Source organism: Perissodus microlepis, chromosome 18 (assembly GCF_051167445.1).
Source record: "Perissodus microlepis isolate ML-2025 ecotype Zambia chromosome 18, ASM5116744v1, whole genome shotgun sequence".
In the NCBI taxonomy this organism is placed as follows: domain Eukaryota; kingdom Metazoa; phylum Chordata; class Actinopteri; order Cichliformes; family Cichlidae; genus Perissodus; species Perissodus microlepis.
This window is the reverse complement of record NC_140478.1, coordinates 1,991,773-2,012,521: the sequence shown is the minus strand read 5'-3', so window position 1 is coordinate 2,012,521 and position 20,749 is coordinate 1,991,773. Positions and strand designations below refer to the sequence as shown.

The following is a 20,749-nucleotide window of genomic DNA, read 5'->3' as shown; positions in this document are numbered from 1 at the left end:
TTTCATGTCATTGAACTGCTTTTGATCCAGAGAAGGAGGGTGTTGAAAGACCCAAAGCAGCTGCCCATTAATGAGGGCACATAAACGACATTCCTTTTGGCTGTTTTCAGCAATGTCTTGTGCTGCCAGGTGAGGCCATCCGCACCACACCGGGGCCTGTGCTGCTAAGATAGGTCATCTAAATTACACCAGGGCGTGTGCATCTGGCTGAGGACCGGTGCTTCCGGCTGAGGCCATCTACAACACACCAGGGCCTGAGTTTCAGGAAGAAGCCACCTCCACCTCACCAGGTCCTGTGCTGCTAGCTGAGGCCATCTACAACACACCACGGCCTGTGCTCCTGGCTTTGGCCACCAACACCACACCAGGTTCTGTGCCTCTGGCTGAGGCCACCAACACCACACCAGGGCCTGTGGCTCTGGCTGAAGCCATCTACCCCACACCAGGGCCTGTGTTGCTGGTTGAGGCCATTTTAATCACACCAGGGCCTGTGCTGCTGGATGAGGCCATATACATCACACGAGGGCTTGCTCTACTGGATGAGGCCAACTACACCACACCAGGGCCTGTGCTTCTGGCTGAGGCCATCTACATTACACGAGGGCTTGCGCTGCTGGCTTAGTCCATCTACACCACACCAGGGCCTGTGGCTCTGGCTTAGGCCATATACACCCCACCAGGGCCTTTGCTTCTGGCTGAGGCCACCTACACCACACCAGGTCCTGTGCTGCTGGTGGAGGCCATCTACACCAAACCAGGGCCTGTACTGCTGGTTAAAAGCTAAATTGAGTCCTTGGGTTAGAGTATTAGGCAACCATGCAGTTACCATTAACAATGTAGTTAAATTGGAGGGTTGTGTTTCGTAACTTCAAGTACTGCCCAACTCACCACTTGATTCCATAAATTGACACTTTGTGCTGAGGTCTGCAGCTTACGGCCATACCACCCTGAGCACGCCCGCTCTCGTCTGATCTCGGAAGCTAAGCAGGGTTGGGCTTGGTTAGTACTTGGATGGGAGACCGCCTGGGAATACCAGGTGCCGTAAGCTTTTCATGTCATTGAACTGCTTTTGATCCAGAGAAGGAGGGTGTTGAAAGACCCAAAGCAGCTGCCCATTAATGAGGGCACATAAACGACATTCCTTTTGGCTGTTTTCAGCAATGTCTTGTGCTGCCAGGTGAGGCCATCCGCACCACACCGGGGCCTTTGCTGCTAAGATAGGTCATCTAAATTACACCAGGGCGTGTGCATCTGGCTGAGGACCGGTGCTTCCGGCTGAGGCCATCTACAACACACCAGGGCCTGTGCTCCTGGCTTTGGCCACCAACACCACACCAGGTTCTGTGGCTCTGGCTGAGGCCAACTACACCACACCAGGGCCTGTGGCTCTGGCTGAAGCCATCTACCCCACACCAGGGCCTGTGTTGCTGGTTGAGGCCATTTTAATCACACCAGGGCCTGTGCTGCTGGATGAGGCCATATACATCACACGAGGGCTTGCTCTACTGGATGAGGCCAACTACACCACACCAGGGCCTGTGCTTCTGGCTGAGGCCATCTACATTACACGAGGGCTTGCGCTGCTGGCTTAGTCCATCTACACCACAACAGGGCCTGTGGCTCTGGCTTAGGCCATATACACCCCACCAGGGCCTTTGCTTCTGGCTGAGGCCACCTACACCACACCAGGTCCTGTGCTGCTGGTGGAGGCCATCTACACCAAACCAGGGCCTGTACTGCTGGTTAAAAGCAAAATTGAGTCCTTGGGTTAGGGTATTAGGCAACCATGCAGTTACCATTAACAATGTAGTTAAATTGGAGGGTTGTGTTTCGTAACTTCAAGTACTGCCCAACTCACCACTTGATTCCATAAATTGACACTTTGTGCTGAGGTCTGCAGCTTACGGCCATACCACCCTGAGCACGCCCGCTCTCGTCTGATCTCGGAAGCTAAGCAGGGTTGGGCTTGGTTAGTACTTGGATGGGAGACCGCCTGGGAATACCAGGTGCCGTAAGCTTTTCATGTCATTGAACTGCTTTTGATCCAGAGAAGGAGGGTGTTGAAAGACCCAAAGCAGCTGCCCATTAATGAGGGCACATAAACGACATTCCTTTTGGCTGTTTTCAGCAATGTCTTGTGCTGCCAGGTGAGGCCATCCGCACCACACCGGGGCCTTTGCTGCTAAGATAGGTCATCTAAATTACACCAGGGCGTGTGCATCTGGCTGAGGACCGGTGCTTCCGGCTGAGGCCATCTACAACACACCAGGGCCTGTGCTCCTGGCTTTGGCCACCAACACCACACCAGGTTCTGTGGCTCTGGCTGAGGCCAACTACACCACACCAGGGCCTGTGGCTCTGGCTGAAGCCATCTACCCCACACCAGGGCCTGTGTTGCTGGTTGAGGCCATTTTAATCACACCAGGGCCTGTGCTGCTGGATGAGGCCATATACATCACACGAGGGCTTGCTCTACTGGATGAGGCCAACTACACCACACCAGGGCCTGTGCTTCTGGCTGAGGCCATCTACATTACACGAGGGCTTGCGCTGCTGGCTTAGTCCATCTACACCACAACAGGGCCTGTGGCTCTGGCTTAGGCCATATACACCCCACCAGGGCCTTTGCTTCTGGCTGAGGCCACCTACACCACACCAGGTCCTGTGCTGCTGGTGGAGGCCATCTACACCAAACCAGGGCCTGTACTGCTGGTTAAAAGCAAAATTGAGTCCTTGGGTTAGGGTATTAGGCAACCATGCAGTTACCATTAACAATGTAGTTAAATTGGAGGGTTGTGTTTCGTAACTTCAAGTACTGCCCAACTCACCACTTGATTCCATAAATTGACACTTTGTGCTGAGGTCTGCAGCTTACGGCCATACCACCCTGAGCACGCCCGCTCTCGTCTGATCTCGGAAGCTAAGCAGGGTTGGGCTTGGTTAGTACTTGGGTGGGAGACCGCCTGGGAATACCAGGTGCCGTAAGCTTTTCATGTCATTGAACTGCTTTTGATCCAGAGAAGGAGGGTGTTGAAAGACCCAAAGCAGCTGCCCATTAATGAGGGCACATAAACGACATTCCTTTTGGCTGTTTTCAGCAATGTCTTGTGCTGCCAGGTGAGGCCATCCGCACCACACCGGGGCCTGTGCTGCTAAGATAGGTCATCTAAATTACACCAGGGCGTCTGCATCTGGCTGAGGAACGGTGCTTCCGGCTGAGGCCATCTACAACACACCAGGGCCTGAGTTTCAGGAAGAAGCCACCTCCACCTCACCAGGTCCTGTGCTGCTAGCTGAGGCCATCTACAACACACCACGGCCTGTGCTCCTGGCTTTTGCCACCTACACCACACCAGGTTCTGTGGCTCTGGCTGAGGCCAACTACACCACACCAGGGCCTGTGGCTCTGGCTGAAGCCATCTACCCCACACCAGGGCCTGTGTTGCTGGTTGAGGCCATTTTAATCACACCAGGGCCTGTGCTGCTGGATGAGGCCATATACATCACACGAGGGCTTGCTCTACTGGATGAGGCCAACTACACCACACCAGGGCCTGTGCTTCTGGCTGAGGCCATCTACATTACACGAGGGCTTGCGCTGCTGGCTTAGTCCATCTACACCACACCAGGGCCTGTGGCTCTGGCTTAGGCCATATACACCCCACCAGGGCCTTTGCTTCTGGCTGAGGCCACCTACACCACACCAGGTCCTGTGCTGCTGGTGGAGGCCATCTACACCAAACCAGGGCCTGTACTGCTGGTTAAAAGATAAATTGAGTCCTTGGGTTAGAGTATTAGGCAACCATGCAGTTACCATTAACAATGTAGTTAAATTGGAGGGTTGTGTTTCGTAACTTCAAGTACTGCCCAACTCACCACTTGATTCCATAAATTGACACTTTGTGCTGAGGTCTGCAGCTTACGGCCATACCACCCTGAGCACGCCCGCTCTCGTCTGATCTCGGAAGCTAAGCAGGGTTGGGCTTGGTTAGTACTTGGATGGGAGACCGCCTGGGAATACCAGGTGCCGTAAGCTTTTCATGTCATTGAACTGCTTTTGATCCAGAGAAGGAGGGTGTTGAAAGACCCAAAGCAGCTGCCCATTAATGAGGGCACATAAACGACATTCCTTTTGGCTGTTTTCAGCAATGTCTTGTGCTGCCAGGTGAGGCCATCCGCACCACACCGGGGCCTGTGCTGCTAAGATAGGTCATCTAAATTACACCAGGGCGTGTGCATCTGGCTGAGGACCGGTGCTTCCGGCTGAGGCCATCTACAACACACCAGGGCCTGAGTTTCAGGAAGAAGCCACCTCCACCTCACCAGGTCCTGTGCTGCTAGCTGAGGCCATCTACAACACACCACGGCCTGTGCTCCTGGCTTTGGCCACCAACACCACACCAGGTTCTGTGGCTCTGGCTGAGGCCACCAACACCACACCAGGGCCTGTGGCTCTGGCTGAAGCCATCTACCCCACACCAGGGCCTGTGTTGCTGGTTGAGGCCATTTTAATCACACCAGGGCCTGTGCTGCTGGATGAGGCCATATACATCACACGAGGGCTTGCTCTACTGGATGAGGCCAACTACACCACACCAGGGCCTGTGCTTCTGGCTGAGGCCATCTACATTACACGAGGGCTTGCGCTGCTGGCTTAGTCCATCTACACCACACCAGGGCCTGTGGCTCTGGCTTAGGCCATATACACCCCACCAGGGCCTTTGCTTCTGGCTGAGGCCACCTACACCACACCAGGTCCTGTGCTGCTGGTGGAGGCCATCTACACCAAACCAGGGCCTGTACTGCTGGTTAAAAGCTAAATTGAGTCCTTGGGTTAGAGTATTAGGCAACCATGCAGTTACCATTAACAATGTAGTTAAATTGGAGGGTTGTGTTTCGTAACTTCAAGTACTGCCCAACTCACCACTTGATTCCATAAATTGACACTTTGTGCTGAGGTCTGCAGCTTACGGCCATACCACCCTGAGCACGCCCGCTCTCGTCTGATCTCGGAAGCTAAGCAGGGTTGGGCTTGGTTAGTACTTGGATGGGAGACCGCCTGGGAATACCAGGTGCCGTAAGCTTTTCATGTCATTGAACTGCTTTTGATCCAGAGAAGGAGGGTGTTGAAAGACCCAAAGCAGCTGCCCATTAATGAGGGCACATAAACGACATTCCTTTTGGCTGTTTTCAGCAATGTCTTGTGCTGCCAGGTGAGGCCATCCGCACCACACCGGGGCCTTTGCTGCTAAGATAGGTCATCTAAATTACACCAGGGCGTGTGCATCTGGCTGAGGACCGGTGCTTCCGGCTGAGGCCATCTACAACACACCAGGGCCTGTGCTCCTGGCTTTGGCCACCAACACCACACCAGGTTCTGTGGCTCTGGCTGAGGCCAACTACACCACACCAGGTCCTGTGCTGCTGGTGGAGGCCATCTACACCAAACCAGGGCCTGTACTGCTGGTTAAAAGCTAAATTGAGTCCTTGGGTTAGAGTATTAGGCAACCATGCAGTTACCATTAACAATGTAGTTAAATTGGAGGGTTGTGTTTCGTAACTTCAAGTACTGCCCAACTCACCACTTGATTCCATAAATTGACACTTTGTGCTGAGGTCTGCAGCTTACGGCCATACCACCCTGAGCACGCCCGCTCTCGTCTGATCTCGGAAGCTAAGCAGGGTTGGGCTTGGTTAGTACTTGGATGGGAGACCGCCTGGGAATACCAGGTGCTGTAAGCTTTTCATGTCATTGAACTGCTTTTGATCCAGAGAAGGAGGGTGTTGAAAGACCCAAAGCAGCTGCCCATTAATGAGGGCACATAAACGACATTCCTTTTGGCTGTTTTCAGCAATGTCTTGTGCTGCCAGGTGAGGCCATCCGCACCACACCGGGGCCTGTGCTGCTAAGATAGGTCATCTAAATTACACCAGGGCGTGTGCATCTGGCTGAGGACCGGTGCTTCCGGCTGAGGCCTTCTACAACACACCAGGGCCTGAGTTGCAGGAAGAAGCCACCTCCACCTCACCAGGTCCTGTGCTGCTAGCTGAGGCCATCTACAACACACCACGGCCTGTGCTCCTGGCTTTGGCCACCAACACCACACCAGGTTCTGTGGCTCTGGCTGAGGCCAACTACACCACACCAGGGCCTGTGGCTCTGGCTGAAGCCATCTACCCCACACCAGGGCCTGTGTTGCTGGTTGAGGCCATTTTAATCACACCAGGGCCTGTGCTGCTGGATGAGGCCATATACATCACACGAGGGCTTGCTCTACTGGATGAGGCCAACTACACCACACCAGGGCCTGTGCTTCTGGCTCAGGCCATCTACATTACACGAGGGCTTGCGCTGCTGGCTTAGTCCATCTACACCACAACAGGGCCTGTGGCTCTGGCTTAGGCGATATACACCCCACCAGGGCCTTTGCTTCTGGCTGAGGCCACCTACACCACACCAGGTCCTGTGCTGCTGGTGGAGGCCATCTACACCAAACCAGGGCCTGTACTGCTGGTTAAAAGCTAAATTGAGTCCTTGGGTTAGGGTATTAGGCAGCCATGCAGTTACCATTAACAATGTAGTTAAATTGGAGGGTTGTGTTTCGTAACTTCAAGTACTGCCCAACTCACCACTTGATTCCATAAATTGAGACTTTGTGCTGAGGTCTGCAGCTTACGGCCATACCACCCTGAGCACGCCCGCTCTCGTCTGATCTCGGAAGCTAAGCAGGGTTGGGCTTGGTTAGTACTTGGATGGGAGACCGCCTGGGAATACCAGGTGCTGTAAGCTTTTCATGTCATTGAACTGCTTTTGATCCAGAGAAGGAGGGTGTTGAAAGACCCAAAGCAGCTGCCCATTAATGAGGGCACATAAACGACATTCCTTTTGGCTGTTTTCAGCAATGTCTTGTGCTGCCAGGTGAGGCCATCCGCACCACACCGGGGCCTGTGCTGCTAAGATAGGTCATCTAAATTACACCAGGGCGTGTGCATCTGGCTGAGGACCGGTGCTTCCGGCTGAGGCCTTCTACAACACACCAGGGCCTGAGTTGCAGGAAGAAGCCACCTCCACCTCACCAGGTCCTGTGCTGCTAGCTGAGGCCATCTACAACACACCACGGCCTGTGCTCCTGGCTTTGGCCACCAACACCACACCAGGTTCTGTGGCTCTGGCTGAGGCCAACTACACCACACCAGGGCCTGTGGCTCTGGCTGAAGCCATCTACCCCACACCAGGGCCTGTGTTGCTGGTTGAGGCCATTTTAATCACACCAGGGCCTGTGCTGCTGGATGAGGCCATATACATCACACGAGGGCTTGCTCTACTGGATGAGGCCAACTACACCACACCAGGGCCTGTGCTTCTGGCTGAGGCCATCTACATTACACGAGGGCTTGCGCTGCTGGCTTAGTCCATCTACACCACAACAGGGCCTGTGGCTCTGGCTTAGGCCATATACACCCCACCAGGGCCTTTGCTTCTGGCTGAGGCCACCTACACCACACCAGGTCCTGTGCTGCTGGTGGAGGCCATCTACACCAAACCAGGGCCTGTACTGCTGGTTAAAAGAAAAATTGAGTCCTTGGGTTAGGGTATTAGGCAACCATGCAGTTACCATTAACAATGTAGTTAAATTGGAGGGTTGTGTTTCGTAACTTCAAGTACTGCCCAACTCACCACTTGATTCCATAAATTGACACTTTGTGCTGAGGTCTGCAGCTTACGGCCATACCACCCTGAGCACGCCCGCTCTCGTCTGATCTCGGAAGCTAAGCAGGGTTGGGCTTGGTTAGTACTTGGATGGGAGACCGCCTGGGAATACCAGGTGCTGTAAGCTTTTCATGTCATTGAACTGCTTTTGATCCAGAGAAGGAGGGTGTTGAAAGACCCAAAGCAGCTGCCCATTAATGAGGGCACATAAACGACATTCCTTTTGGCTGTTTTCAGCAATGTCTTGTGCTGCCAGGTGAGGCCATCCGCACCACACCGGGGCCTGTGCTGCTAAGATAGGTCATCTAAATTACACCAGGGCGTCTGCATCTGGCTGAGGACCGTTGCTTCCGGCTGAGAACATCTACAACACACCAGGGCCTGAGTTTCAGGAAGAAGCCACCTCCACCTCACCAGGTCCTGTGCTGCTAGCTGAGGCCATCTACAACACACCACGGCCTGTGCTCCTGGCTTTGGCCACCAACACCACACCAGGTTCTGTGGCTCTGGCTGAGGCCAACTACACCACACCAGGGCCTGTGGCTCTGGCTGAAGCCATCTACCCCACACCAGGGCCTGTGTTGCTGGTTGAGGCCATTTTATTCACACCAGGGCCTGTGCTGCTGGATGAGGCCATATACATCACACGAGGGCTTGCTCTACTGGATGAGGCCAACTACACCACACCAGGGCCTGTGCTTCTGGCTGAGGCCATCTACATTACACGAGGGCTTGCGCTGCTGGCTTAGTCCATCTACACCACACCAGGGCCTGTGGCTCTGGCTTAGGCCATATACACCCCACCAGGGCCTTTGCTTCTGGCTGAGGCCACCTACACCACACCAGGTCCTGTGCTGCTGGTGGAGGCCATCTACACCAAACCAGGGCCTGTACTGCTGGTTAAAAGCTAAATTGAGTCCTTGGGTTAGAGTATTAGGCAACCATGCAGTTACCATTAACAATGTAGTTAAATTGGAGGGTTGTGTTTCGTAACTTCAAGTACTGCCCAACTCACCACTTGATTCCATAAATTGACACTTTGTGCTGAGGTCTGCAGCTTACGGCCATACCACCCTGAGCACGCCCGCTCTCGTCTGATCTCGGAAGCTAAGCAGGGTTGGGCTTGGTTAGTACTTGGATGGGAGACCGCCTGGGAATACCAGGTGCTGTAAGCTTTTCATGTCATTGAACTGCTTTTGATCCAGAGAAGGAGGGTGTTGAAAGACCCAAAGCAGCTGCCCATTAATGAGGGCACATAAACGACATTCCTTTTGGCTGTTTTCAGCAATGTCTTGTGCTGCCAGGTGAGGCCATCCGCACCACACCGGGGCCTGTGCTGCTAAGATAGGTCATCTAAATTACACCAGGGCGTGTGCATCTGGCTGAGGACCGGTGCTTCCGGCTGAGGCCTTCTACAACACACCAGGGCCTGAGTTGCAGGAAGAAGCCACCTCCACCTCACCAGGTCCTGTGCTGCTAGCTGAGGCCATCTACAACACACCACGGCCTGTGCTCCTGGCTTTGGCCACCAACACCACACCAGGTTCTGTGGCTCTGGCTGAGGCCAACTACACCACACCAGGGCCTGTGGCTCTGGCTGAAGCCATCTACCCCACACCAGGGCCTGTGTTGCTGGTTGAGGCCATTTTAATCACACCAGGGCCTGTGCTGCTGGATGAGGCCATATACATCACACGAGGGCTTGCTCTACTGGATGAGGCCAACTACACCACACCAGGGCCTGTGCTTCTGGCTCAGGCCATCTACATTACACGAGGGCTTGCGCTGCTGGCTTAGTCCATCTACACCACAACAGGGCCTGTGGCTCTGGCTTAGGCCATATACACCCCACCAGGGCCTTTGCTTCTGGCTGAGGCCACCTACACCACACCAGGTCCTGTGCTGCTGGTGGAGGCCATCTACACCAAACCAGGGCCTGTACTGCTGGTTAAAAGCTAAATTGAGTCCTTGGGTTAGGGTATTAGGCAGCCATGCAGTTACCATTAACAATGTAGTTAAATTGGAGGGTTGTGTTTCGTAACTTCAAGTACTGCCCAACTCACCACTTGATTCCATAAATTGACACTTTGTGCTGAGGTCTGCAGCTTACGGCCATACCACCCTGAGCACGCCCGCTCTCGTCTGATCTCGGAAGCTAAGCAGGGTTGGGCTTGGTTAGTACTTGGATGGGAGACCGCCTGGGAATACCAGGTGCTGTAAGCTTTTCATGTCATTGAACTGCTTTTGATCCAGAGAAGGAGGGTGTTGAAAGACCCAAAGCAGCTGCCCATTAATGAGGGCACATAAACGACATTCCTTTTGGCTGTTTTCAGCAATGTCTTGTGCTGCCAGGTGAGGCCATCCGCACCACACCGGGGCCTGTGCTGCTAAGATAGGTCATCTAAATTACACCAGGGCGTGTGCATCTGGCTGAGGACCGGTGCTTCCGGCTGAGGCCTTCTACAACACACCAGGGCCTGAGTTGCAGGAAGAAGCCACCTCCACCTCACCAGGTCCTGTGCTGCTAGCTGAGGCCATCTACAACACACCACGGCCTGTGCTCCTGGCTTTGGCCACCAACACCACACCAGGTTCTGTGGCTCTGGCTGAGGCCAACTACACCACACCAGGGCCTGTGGCTCTGGCTGAAGCCATCTACCCCACACCAGGGCCTGTGTTGCTGGTTGAGGCCATTTTAATCACACCAGGGCCTGTGCTGCTGGATGAGGCCATATACATCACACGAGGGCTTGCTCTACTGGATGAGGCCAACTACACCACACCAGGGCCTGTGCTTCTGGCTGAGGCCATCTACATTACACGAGGGCTTGCGCTGCTGGCTTAGTCCATCTACACCACAACAGGGCCTGTGGCTCTGGCTTAGGCCATATACACCCCACCAGGGCCTTTGCTTCTGGCTGAGGCCACCTACACCACACCAGGTCCTGTGCTGCTGGTGGAGGCCATCTACACCAAACCAGGGCCTGTACTGCTGGTTAAAAGCAAAATTGAGTCCTTGGGTTAGGGTATTAGGCAACCATGCAGTTACCATTAACAATGTAGTTAAATTGGAGGGTTGTGTTTCGTAACTTCAAGTACTGCCCAACTCACCACTTGATTCCATAAATTGACACTTTGTGCTGAGGTCTGCAGCTTACGGCCATACCACCCTGAGCACGCCCGCTCTCGTCTGATCTCGGAAGCTAAGCAGGGTTGGGCTTGGTTAGTACTTGGATGGGAGACCGCCTGGGAATACCAGGTGCTGTAAGCTTTTCATGTCATTGAACTGCTTTTGATCCAGAGAAGGAGGGTGTTGAAAGACCCAAAGCAGCTGCCCATTAATGAGGGCACATAAACGACATTCCTTTTGGCTGTTTTCAGCAATGTCTTGTGCTGCCAGGTGAGGCCATCCGCACCACACCGGGGCCTGTGCTGCTAAGATAGGTCATCTAAATTACACCAGGGCGTGTGCATCTGGCTGAGGACCGGTGCTTCCGGCTGAGGCCTTCTACAACACACCAGGGCCTGAGTTGCAGGAAGAAGCCACCTCCACCTCACCAGGTCCTGTGCTGCTAGCTGAGGCCATCTACAACACACCACGGCCTGTGCTCCTGGCTTTGGCCACCAACACCACACCAGGTTCTGTGGCTCTGGCTGAGGCCAACTACACCACACCAGGGCCTGTGGCTCTGGCTGAAGCCATCTACCCCACACCAGGGCCTGTGTTGCTGGTTGAGGCCATTTTAATCACACCAGGGCCTGTGCTGCTGGATGAGGCCATATACATCACACGAGGGCTTGCTCTACTGGATGAGGCCAACTACACCACACCAGGGCCTGTGCTTCTGGCTGAGGCCATCTACATTACACGAGGGCTTGCGCTGCTGGCTTAGTCCATCTACACCACAACAGGGCCTGTGGCTCTGGCTTAGGCCATATACACCCCACCAGGGCCTTTGCTTCTGGCTGAGGCCACCTACACCACACCAGGTCCTGTGCTGCTGGTGGAGGCCATCTACACCAAACCAGGGCCTGTACTGCTGGTTAAAAGCAAAATTGAGTCCTTGGGTTAGGGTATTAGGGAACCATGCAGTTACCATTAACAATGTAGTTAAATTGGAGGGTTGTGTTTCGTAACTTCAAGTACTGCCCAACTCACCACTTGATTCCATAAATTGACACTTTGTGCTGAGGTCTGCAGCTTACGGCCATACCACCCTGAGCACGCCCGCTCTCGTCTGATCTCGGAAGCTAAGCAGGGTTGGGCTTGGTTAGTACTTGGATGGGAGACCGCCTGGGAATACCAGGTGCTGTAAGCTTTTCATGTCATTGAACTGCTTTTGATCCAGAGAAGGAGGGTGTTGAAAGACCCAAAGCAGCTGCCCATTAATGAGGGCACATAAACGACATTCCTTTTGGCTGTTTTCAGCAATGTCTTGTGCTGCCAGGTGAGGCCATCCGCACCACACCGGGGCCTGTGCTGCTAAGATAGGTCATCTAAATTACACCAGGGCGTCTGCATCTGGCTGAGGACCGTTGCTTCCGGCTGAGAACATCTACAACACACCAGGGCCTGAGTTTCAGGAAGAAGCCACCTCCACCTCACCAGGTCCTGTGCTGCTAGCTGAGGCCATCTACAACACACCACGGCCTGTGCTCCTGGCTTTGGCCACCAACACCACACCAGGTTCTGTGGCTCTGGCTGAGGCCAACTACACCACACCAGGGCCTGTGGCTCTGGCTGAAGCCATCTACCCCACACCAGGGCCTGTGTTGCTGGTTGAGGCCATTTTATTCACACCAGGGCCTGTGCTGCTGGATGAGGCCATATACATCACACGAGGGCTTGCTCTACTGGATGAGGCCAACTACACCACACCAGGGCCTGTGCTTCTGGCTGAGGCCATCTACATTACACGAGGGCTTGCGCTGCTGGCTTAGTCCATCTACACCACACCAGGGCCTGTGGCTCTGGCTTAGGCCATATACACCCCACCAGGGCCTTTGCTTCTGGCTGAGGCCACCTACACCACACCAGGTCCTGTGCTGCTGGTGGAGGCCATCTACACCAAACCAGGGCCTGTACTGCTGGTTAAAAGCTAAATTGAGTCCTTGGGTTAGAGTATTAGGCAACCATGCAGTTACCATTAACAATGTAGTTAAACTGGAGGGTTGTGTTTCGTAACTTCAAGTACTGCCCAACTCACCACTTGATTCCATAAATTGACACTTTGTGCTGAGGTCTGCAGCTTACGGCCATACCACCCTGAGCACGCCCGCTCTCGTCTGATCTCGGAAGCTAAGCAGGGTTGGGCTTGGTTAGTACTTGGATGGGAGACCGCCTGGGAATACCAGGTGCTGTAAGCTTTTCATGTCATTGAACTGCTTTTGATCCAGAGAAGGAGGGTGTTGAAAGACCCAAAGCAGCTGCCCATTAATGAGGGCACATAAACGACATTCCTTTTGGCTGTTTTCAGCAATGTCTTGTGCTGCCAGGTGAGGCCATCCGCACCACACCGGGGCCTGTGCTGCTAAGATAGGTCATCTAAATTACACCAGGGCGTGTGCATCTGGCTGAGGACCGGTGCTTCCGGCTGAGGCCTTCTACAACACACCAGGGCCTGAGTTGCAGGAAGAAGCCACCTCCACCTCACCAGGTCCTGTGCTGCTAGCTGAGGCCATCTACAACACACCACGGCCTGTGCTCCTGGCTTTGGCCACCAACACCACACCAGGTTCTGTGGCTCTGGCTGAGGCCAACTACACCACACCAGGGCCTGTGGCTCTGGCTGAAGCCATCTACCCCACACCAGGGCCTGTGTTGCTGGTTGAGGCCATTTTAATCACACCAGGGCCTGTGCTGCTGGATGAGGCCATATACATCACACGAGGGCTTGCTCTACTGGATGAGGCCAACTACACCACACCAGGGCCTGTGCTTCTGGCTCAGGCCATCTACATTACACGAGGGCTTGCGCTGCTGGCTTAGTCCATCTACACCACAACAGGGCCTGTGGCTCTGGCTTAGGCCATATACACCCCACCAGGGCCTTTGCTTCTGGCTGAGGCCACCTACACCACACCAGGTCCTGTGCTGCTGGTGGAGGCCATCTACACCAAACCAGGGCCTGTACTGCTGGTTAAAAGCTAAATTGAGTCCTTGGGTTAGGGTATTAGGCAGCCATGCAGTTACCATTAACAATGTAGTTAAATTGGAGGGTTGTGTTTCGTAACTTCAAGTACTGCCCAACTCACCACTTGATTCCATAAATTGACGCTTTGTGCTGAGGTCTGCAGCTTACGGCCATACCACCCTGAGCACGCCCGCTCTCGTCTGATCTCGGAAGCTAAGCAGGGTTGGGCTTGGTTAGTACTTGGATGGGAGACCGCCTGGGAATACCAGGTGCTGTAAGCTTTTCATGTCATTGAACTGCTTTTGATCCAGAGAAGGAGGGTGTTGAAAGACCCAAAGCAGCTGCCCATTAATGAGGGCACATAAACGACATTCCTTTTGGCTGTTTTCAGCAATGTCTTGTGCTGCCAGGTGAGGCCATCCGCACCACACCGGGGCCTGTGCTGCTAAGATAGGTCATCTAAATTACACCAGGGCGTGTGCATCTGGCTGAGGACCGGTGCTTCCGGCTGAGGCCTTCTACAACACACCAGGGCCTGAGTTGCAGGAAGAAGCCACCTCCACCTCACCAGGTCCTGTGCTGCTAGCTGAGGCCATCTACAACACACCACGGCCTGTGCTCCTGGCTTTGGCCACCAACACCACACCAGGTTCTGTGGCTCTGGCTGAGGCCAACTACACCACACCAGGGCCTGTGGCTCTGGCTGAAGCCATCTACCCCACACCAGGGCCTGTGTTGCTGGTTGAGGCCATTTTAATCACACCAGGGCCTGTGCTGCTGGATGAGGCCATATACATCACACGAGGGCTTGCTCTACTGGATGAGGCCAACTACACCACACCAGGGCCTGTGCTTCTGGCTGAGGCCATCTACATTACACGAGGGCTTGCGCTGCTGGCTTAGTCCATCTACACCACAACAGGGCCTGTGGCTCTGGCTTAGGCCATATACACCCCACCAGGGCCTTTGCTTCTGGCTGAGGCCACCTACACCACACCAGGTCCTGTGCTGCTGGTGGAGGCCATCTACACCAAACCAGGGCCTGTACTGCTGGTTAAAAGCAAAATTGAGTCCTTGGGTTAGGGTATTAGGCAACCATGCAGTTACCATTAACAATGTAGTTAAATTGGAGGGTTGTGTTTCGTAACTTCAAGTACTGCCCAACTCACCACTTGATTCCATAAATTGACACTTTGTGCTGAGGTCTGCAGCTTACGGCCATACCACCCTGAGCACGCCCGCTCTCGTCTGATCTCGGAAGCTAAGCAGGGTTGGGCTTGGTTAGTACTTGGATGGGAGACCGCCTGGGAATACCAGGTGCTTTAAGCTTTTCATGTCATTGAACTGCTTTTGATCCAGAGAAGGAGGGTGTTGAAAGACCCAAAGCAGCTGCCCATTAATGAGGGCACATAAACGACATTCCTTTTGGCTGTTTTCAGCAATGTCTTGTGCTGCCAGGTGAGGCCATCCGCACCACACCGGGGCCTGTGCTGCTAAGATAGGTCATCTAAATTACACCAGGGCGTCTGCATCTGGCTGAGGACCGTTGCTTCCGGCTGAGAACATCTACAACACACCAGGGCCTGAGTTGCAGGAAGAAGCCACCTCCACCTCACCAGGTCCTGTGCTGCTAGCTGAGGCCATCTACAACACACCACGGCCTGTGCTCCTGGCTTTGGCCACCTACACCACACCAGGTTCTGTGGCTCTGGCTGAGGCCAACTACACCACACCAGGGCCTGTGGCTCTGGCTGAAGCCATCTACCCCACACCAGGGCCTGTGTTGCTGGTTGAGGCCATTTTAATCACACCAGGGCCTGTGCTGCTGGATGAGGCCATATACATCACACGAGGGCTTGCTCTACTGGATGAGGCCAACTACACCACACCAGGGCCTGTGCTTCTGGCTGAGGCCATCTACATTACACGAGGGCTTGCGCTGCTGGCTTAGTCCATCTACACCACACCAGGGCCTGTGGCTCTGGCTTAGGCCATATACACCCCACCAGGGCCTTTGCTTCTGGCTGAGGCCACCTACACCACACCAGGTCCTGTGCTGCTGGTGGAGGCCATCTACACCAAACCAGGGCCTGTACTGCTGGTTAAAAGCTAAATTGAGTCCTTGGGTTAGAGTATTAGGCAACCATGCAGTTACCATTAACAATGTAGTTAAATTGGAGGGTTGTGTTTCGTAACTTCAAGTACTGCCCAACTCACCACTTGATTCCATAAATTGACACTTTGTGCTGAGGTCTGCAGCTTACGGCCATACCACCCTGAGCACGCCCGCTCTCGTCTGATCTCGGAAGCTAAGCAGGGTTGGGCTTGGTTAGTACTTGGATGGGAGACCGCCTGGGAATACCAGGTGCCGTAAGCTTTTCATGTCATTGAACTGCTTTTGATCCAGAGAAGGAGGGTGTTGAAAGACCCAAAGCAGCTGCCCATTAATGAGGGCACATAAACGACATTCCTTTTGGCTGTTTTCAGCAATGTCTTGTGCTGCCAGGTGAGGCCATCCGCACCACACCGGGGCCTGTGCTGCTAAGATAGGTCATCTAAATTACACCAGGGCGTGTGCATCTGGCTGAGGACCGGTGCTTCCGGCTGAGGCCTTCTACAACACACCAGGGCCTGAGTTGCAGGAAGAAGCCACCTCCACCTCACCAGGTCCTGTGCTGCTAGCTGAGGCCATCTACAACACACCACGGCCTGTGCTCCTGGCTTTGGCCACCAACACCACACCAGGTTCTGTGGCTCTGGCTGAGGCCAACTACACCACACCAGGGCCTGTGGCTCTGGCTGAAGCCATCTACCCCACACCAGGGCCTGTGTTGCTGGTTGAGGCCATTTTAATCACACCAGGGCCTGTGCTGCTGGATGAGGCCATATACATCACACGAGGGCTTGCTCTACTGGATGAGGCCAACTACACCACACCAGGGCCTGTGCTTCTGGCTGAGGCCATCTACATTACATGAGGGCTTGCGCTGCTGGCTTAGTCCATCTACACCACAACAGGGCCTGTGGCTCTGGCTTAGGCCATATACACCCCACCAGGGCCTTTGCTTCTGGCTGAGGCCACCTACACCACACCAGGTCCTGTGCTGCTGGTGGAGGCCATCTACACCAAACCAGGGCCTGTACTGCTGGTTAAAAGCTAAATTGAGTCCTTGGGTTAGAGTATTAGGCAACCATGCAGTTACCATTAACAATGTAGTTAAATTGGAGGGTTGTGTTTCGTAACTTCAAGTACTGCCCAACTCACCACTTGATTCCATAAATTGACACTTTGTGCTGAGGTCTGCAGCTTACGGCCATACCACCCTGAGCACGCCCGCTCTCGTCTGATCTCGGAAGCTAAGCAGGGTTGGGCTTGGTTAGTACTTGGATGGGAGACCGCCTGGGAATACCAGGTGCTGTAAGCTTTTCATGTAATTGAACTGCTTTTGATCCAGAGAAGGAGGGTGTTGAAAGACCCAAAGCAGCTGCCCATTAATGAGGGCACATAAACGACATTCCTTTTGGCTGTTTTCAGCAATGTCTTGTGCTGCCAGGTGAGGCCATCCGCACCACACCGGGGCCTGTGCTGCTAAGATAGGTCATCTAAATTACACCAGGGCGTGTGCATCTGGCTGAGGACCGGTGCTTCCGGCTGAGGCCTTCTACAACACACCAGGGCCTGAGTTGCAGGAAGAAGCCACCTCCACCTCACCAGGTCCTGTGCAGCTAGCTGAGGCCATCTACAACACACCACGGCCTGTGCTCCTGGCTTTGGCCACCTACACCACACCAGGTTCTGTGGCTCTGGCTGAGGCCAACTACACCACACCAGGGCCTGTGGCTCTGGCTGAAGCCATCTACCCCACACCAGGGCCTGTGTTGCTGGTTGAGGCCATTTTAATCACACCAGGGCCTGTGCTGCTGGATGAGGCCATATACATCACACGAGGGCTTGCTCTACTGGATGAGGCCAACTACACCACACCAGGGCCTGTGCTTCTGGCTGAGGCCATCTACATTACACGAGGGCTTGCGCTGCTGGCTTAGTCCATCTACACCACACCAGGGCCTGTGGCTCTGGCTTAGGCCATATACACCCCACCAGGGCCTTTGCTTCTGGCTGAGGCCACCTACACCACACCAGGTCCTGTGCTGCTGGTGGAGGCCATCTACACCAAACCAGGGCCTGTACTGCTGGTTAAAAGATAAATTGAGTCCTTGGGTTAGAGTATTAGGCAACCATGCAGTTACCATTAACAATGTAGTTAAATTGGAGGGTTGTGTTTCGTAACTTCAAGTACTGCCCAACTCACCACTTGATTCCATAAATTGACACTTTGTACTGAGGTCTGCAGCTTACGGCCATACCACCCTGAGCACGCCCGCTCTCGTCTGATCTCGGAAGCTAAGCAGGGTTGGGCTTGGTTAGTACTTGGATGGGAGACCGCCTGGGAATTCCATGTGCCGTAAGCTTTTCATGTCATTGAACTGCTTTTGATCCAGAGAAGGAGGGTGTTGAAAGACCCAAAGCAGCTGCCCATTAATGAGGGCACATAAACGACATTCCTTTTGGCTGTTTTCAGCAATGTCTTGTGCTGCCAGGTGAGGCCATCCGCACCACACCGGGGCCTGTGCTGCTAAGAAAGGTCATCTAAATTACACCAGGGCGTCTGCATCTGGCTGAGGACCGTTGCTTCCGGCTGAGAACATCTACAACACACCAGGGCCTGAGTTGCAGGAAGAAGCCACCTCCACCTCACCAGGTCCTGTGCAGCTAGCTGAGGCCATCTACAACACACCACGGCCTGTGCTCCTGGCATTGGCCACCTACACCACACCAGGTTCTGTGGCTCTGGCTGAGGCCAACTACACCACACCAGGGCCTGTGGCTCTGGCTGAAGCCATCTACCCCACACCAGGGCCTGTGTTGCTGGTTGAGGCCATTTTAATCACACCAGGGCCTGTGCTGCTGGATGAGGCCATATACATCACACGAGGGCTTGCTCTACTGGATGAGGCCAACTACACCACACCAGGGCCTGTGCTTCTGGCTGAGGCCATCTACATTACACGAGGGCTTGTGCTGCTGGCTTAGTCCATCTACACCACACCAGGGCCTGTGGCTCTGGCTTAGGCCATATACACCCCACCAGGGCCTTTGCTTCTGGCTGAGGCCACCTACACCACACCAGGTCCTGTGCTGCTGGTGGAGGCCATCTACACCAAACCAGGGCCTGTACTGCTGGTTAAAAGATAAATTGAGTCCTTGGGTTAGAGTATTAGGCAACCATGCAGTTACCATTAACAATGTAGTTAAATTGGAGGGTTGTGTTTCGTAACTTCAAGTACTGCCCAACTCACCACTTGATTCCATAAATTGACACTTTGTGCTGAGGTCTGCAGCTTACGGCCATACCACCCTGAGCACGCCTGCTCTCGTCTGATCTCGGAAGCTAAGCAGGGTTGGGCTTGGTTAGTACTTGGATGGGAGACTGCCTGGGAATACCAGGTGCTGTAAGCTTTTCATGTCATTGAACTGCTTTTGATCCAGAGAAGGAGGGTGTTGAAAGACCCAAAGCAGCTGCCCATTAATGAGGGCACATAAACGACATTCCTTTTGGCTGTTTTCAGCAATGTCTTGTGCTGCCAGGTGAGGCCATCCGCACCACACCGGGGCCTGTGCTGCTAAGATAGGTCATCTAAATTACACCAGGGCGTGTGCATCTGGCTGAGGACCGGTGCTTCCGGCTGAGGCCTTCTACAACACACCAGGGCCTGAGTTTCAGGAAGAAGCCACCTCCACCTCACCAGGTCCTGTGCTGCTAGCTGAGGCCATCTACAACACACCACGGCCTGTGCTCCTGGCTTTGGCCACCTACACCACACCAGGTTCTGTGGCTCTGGCTGAGGCCAACTACCCCACACCAGGGCCTGTGTTGCTGGTTGAGGCCATTTTAATCACACCAGGGCCTGTGCTGCTGGATGAGGCCATATACATCACACGAGGGTTTGCTCTACTGGATGAGAACAACTACACCAAACCAGGGCCTGTGCTTCTGGCTGAGGCCATCTACATTACACGAGGGCTTGCGCTGCTGGCTTAGTCCATCTACACCACAACAGGGCCTTTGGCTCTGGCTTAGGCCATATACACCCCACCAGGGCCTTTGCTTCTGGCTGAGGCCACGTACACCACACCAGGTCCTGTGCTGCTGGTGGAGGCCATCTACACCAAACCAGGGCCTGTACTGCTGGTTAAAAGCTAAATTGAGTCCTTGGGTTAGAGTATTAGGCAACCATGCAGTTACCATTAACAATGTAGTTAAATTGGAGGGTTGTGTTTCGTAACTTCAAGTACTGCCCAACTCACCACTTGATTCCATAAATTGACACTTTGTGCTGAGGTCTGCAGCTTACGGCCATACCACCCTGAGCACGCCTGATCTCGGAAGCTAAGCAGGGTTGGGCTTGGTTAGTACTTGGATGGGAGACCGCCTGGGAATACCAGGTGCTGTAAGCTTTTCATGTCATTGAACTGCTTTTGATCCAGAGAAGGAGGGTGTTGAAAGACCCAAAGCAGCTGCCCATTAATGAGGGCACATAAACGACATTCCTTTTGGCTGTTTTCAGCAATGTCTTGTGCTGCCAGGTGAGGCCATCCGCACCACACCGGGGCCTGTGCTGCTAAGATAGGTCATCTAAATTACACCAGGGCGTCTGCATCTGGCTGAGGACCGGTGCTTCCGGCTGAGAAAATCTACAACACACCAGGGCCTGAGTTGCAGGAAGAAGCCACCTCCACCTCACCAGGTCCTGTGCAGCTAGCTGAGGCCATCTACAACACACCACGGCCTGTGCTCCTGGCTTTGGCCACCTACACCACACCAGGTTCTGTGGCTCTGGC

General features: G+C 54.0%; 19 non-coding genes and 1 pseudogene across 19 annotated transcripts; all 20 read left to right on the top strand.

The window, feature by feature from the left end:
* Positions 1-929: 929 nt before the first annotated feature.
* Positions 930-1,048, top strand: LOC146366662 (5S ribosomal RNA). The gene has a single exon (XR_014798374.1). It is a non-coding gene; the product is annotated as a 5S ribosomal RNA (ribosomal RNA).
* Positions 1,049-1,899: 851 nt separating this feature from the next.
* Positions 1,900-2,018, top strand: LOC146366661 (5S ribosomal RNA). Its single transcript, XR_014798373.1, has one exon. It is a non-coding gene; the product is annotated as a 5S ribosomal RNA (ribosomal RNA).
* Positions 2,019-2,869: 851 nt separating this feature from the next.
* On the top strand, positions 2,870-2,988 carry LOC146366660 (5S ribosomal RNA). The gene has a single exon (XR_014798360.1). It is a non-coding gene; the product is annotated as a 5S ribosomal RNA (ribosomal RNA).
* Positions 2,989-3,917: 929 nt separating this feature from the next.
* On the top strand, positions 3,918-4,036 carry LOC146366659 (5S ribosomal RNA). Its single transcript, XR_014798372.1, has one exon. It is a non-coding gene; the product is annotated as a 5S ribosomal RNA (ribosomal RNA).
* A 929-nt stretch (positions 4,037-4,965) lies between these two features.
* LOC146366658 (5S ribosomal RNA) lies at positions 4,966-5,084 on the top strand. Its single transcript, XR_014798371.1, has one exon. It is a non-coding gene; the product is annotated as a 5S ribosomal RNA (ribosomal RNA).
* Positions 5,085-5,623: 539 nt separating this feature from the next.
* Positions 5,624-5,742, top strand: LOC146366657 (5S ribosomal RNA). Its single transcript, XR_014797715.1, has one exon. It is a non-coding gene; the product is annotated as a 5S ribosomal RNA (ribosomal RNA).
* A 929-nt stretch (positions 5,743-6,671) lies between these two features.
* LOC146366656 (5S ribosomal RNA) lies at positions 6,672-6,790 on the top strand. The gene has a single exon (XR_014797714.1). It is a non-coding gene; the product is annotated as a 5S ribosomal RNA (ribosomal RNA).
* A 929-nt stretch (positions 6,791-7,719) lies between these two features.
* Positions 7,720-7,838, top strand: LOC146366655 (5S ribosomal RNA). Its single transcript, XR_014797713.1, has one exon. It is a non-coding gene; the product is annotated as a 5S ribosomal RNA (ribosomal RNA).
* A 929-nt stretch (positions 7,839-8,767) lies between these two features.
* On the top strand, positions 8,768-8,886 carry LOC146366654 (5S ribosomal RNA). Its single transcript, XR_014797712.1, has one exon. It is a non-coding gene; the product is annotated as a 5S ribosomal RNA (ribosomal RNA).
* A 929-nt stretch (positions 8,887-9,815) lies between these two features.
* LOC146366653 (5S ribosomal RNA) lies at positions 9,816-9,934 on the top strand. The gene has a single exon (XR_014797711.1). It is a non-coding gene; the product is annotated as a 5S ribosomal RNA (ribosomal RNA).
* Positions 9,935-10,863: 929 nt separating this feature from the next.
* On the top strand, positions 10,864-10,982 carry LOC146366652 (5S ribosomal RNA). Its single transcript, XR_014797709.1, has one exon. It is a non-coding gene; the product is annotated as a 5S ribosomal RNA (ribosomal RNA).
* A 929-nt stretch (positions 10,983-11,911) lies between these two features.
* On the top strand, positions 11,912-12,030 carry LOC146366651 (5S ribosomal RNA). Its single transcript, XR_014797708.1, has one exon. It is a non-coding gene; the product is annotated as a 5S ribosomal RNA (ribosomal RNA).
* A 929-nt stretch (positions 12,031-12,959) lies between these two features.
* Positions 12,960-13,078, top strand: LOC146366650 (5S ribosomal RNA). The gene has a single exon (XR_014797707.1). It is a non-coding gene; the product is annotated as a 5S ribosomal RNA (ribosomal RNA).
* A 929-nt stretch (positions 13,079-14,007) lies between these two features.
* On the top strand, positions 14,008-14,126 carry LOC146366649 (5S ribosomal RNA). The gene has a single exon (XR_014797706.1). It is a non-coding gene; the product is annotated as a 5S ribosomal RNA (ribosomal RNA).
* Positions 14,127-15,055: 929 nt separating this feature from the next.
* Positions 15,056-15,174, top strand: LOC146366648 (5S ribosomal RNA). The gene has a single exon (XR_014798033.1). It is a non-coding gene; the product is annotated as a 5S ribosomal RNA (ribosomal RNA).
* A 929-nt stretch (positions 15,175-16,103) lies between these two features.
* LOC146366647 (5S ribosomal RNA) lies at positions 16,104-16,222 on the top strand. Its single transcript, XR_014798370.1, has one exon. It is a non-coding gene; the product is annotated as a 5S ribosomal RNA (ribosomal RNA).
* A 929-nt stretch (positions 16,223-17,151) lies between these two features.
* On the top strand, positions 17,152-17,270 carry LOC146366646 (5S ribosomal RNA). The gene has a single exon (XR_014797705.1). It is a non-coding gene; the product is annotated as a 5S ribosomal RNA (ribosomal RNA).
* Positions 17,271-18,199: 929 nt separating this feature from the next.
* LOC146366645 (5S ribosomal RNA) lies at positions 18,200-18,318 on the top strand. The gene has a single exon (XR_014797920.1). It is a non-coding gene; the product is annotated as a 5S ribosomal RNA (ribosomal RNA).
* A 929-nt stretch (positions 18,319-19,247) lies between these two features.
* On the top strand, positions 19,248-19,366 carry LOC146366644 (5S ribosomal RNA). Its single transcript, XR_014798017.1, has one exon. It is a non-coding gene; the product is annotated as a 5S ribosomal RNA (ribosomal RNA).
* Positions 19,367-20,256: 890 nt separating this feature from the next.
* LOC146366643 (5S ribosomal RNA) lies at positions 20,257-20,365 on the top strand (annotated as a pseudogene).
* Positions 20,366-20,749: the final 384 nt, after the last annotated feature.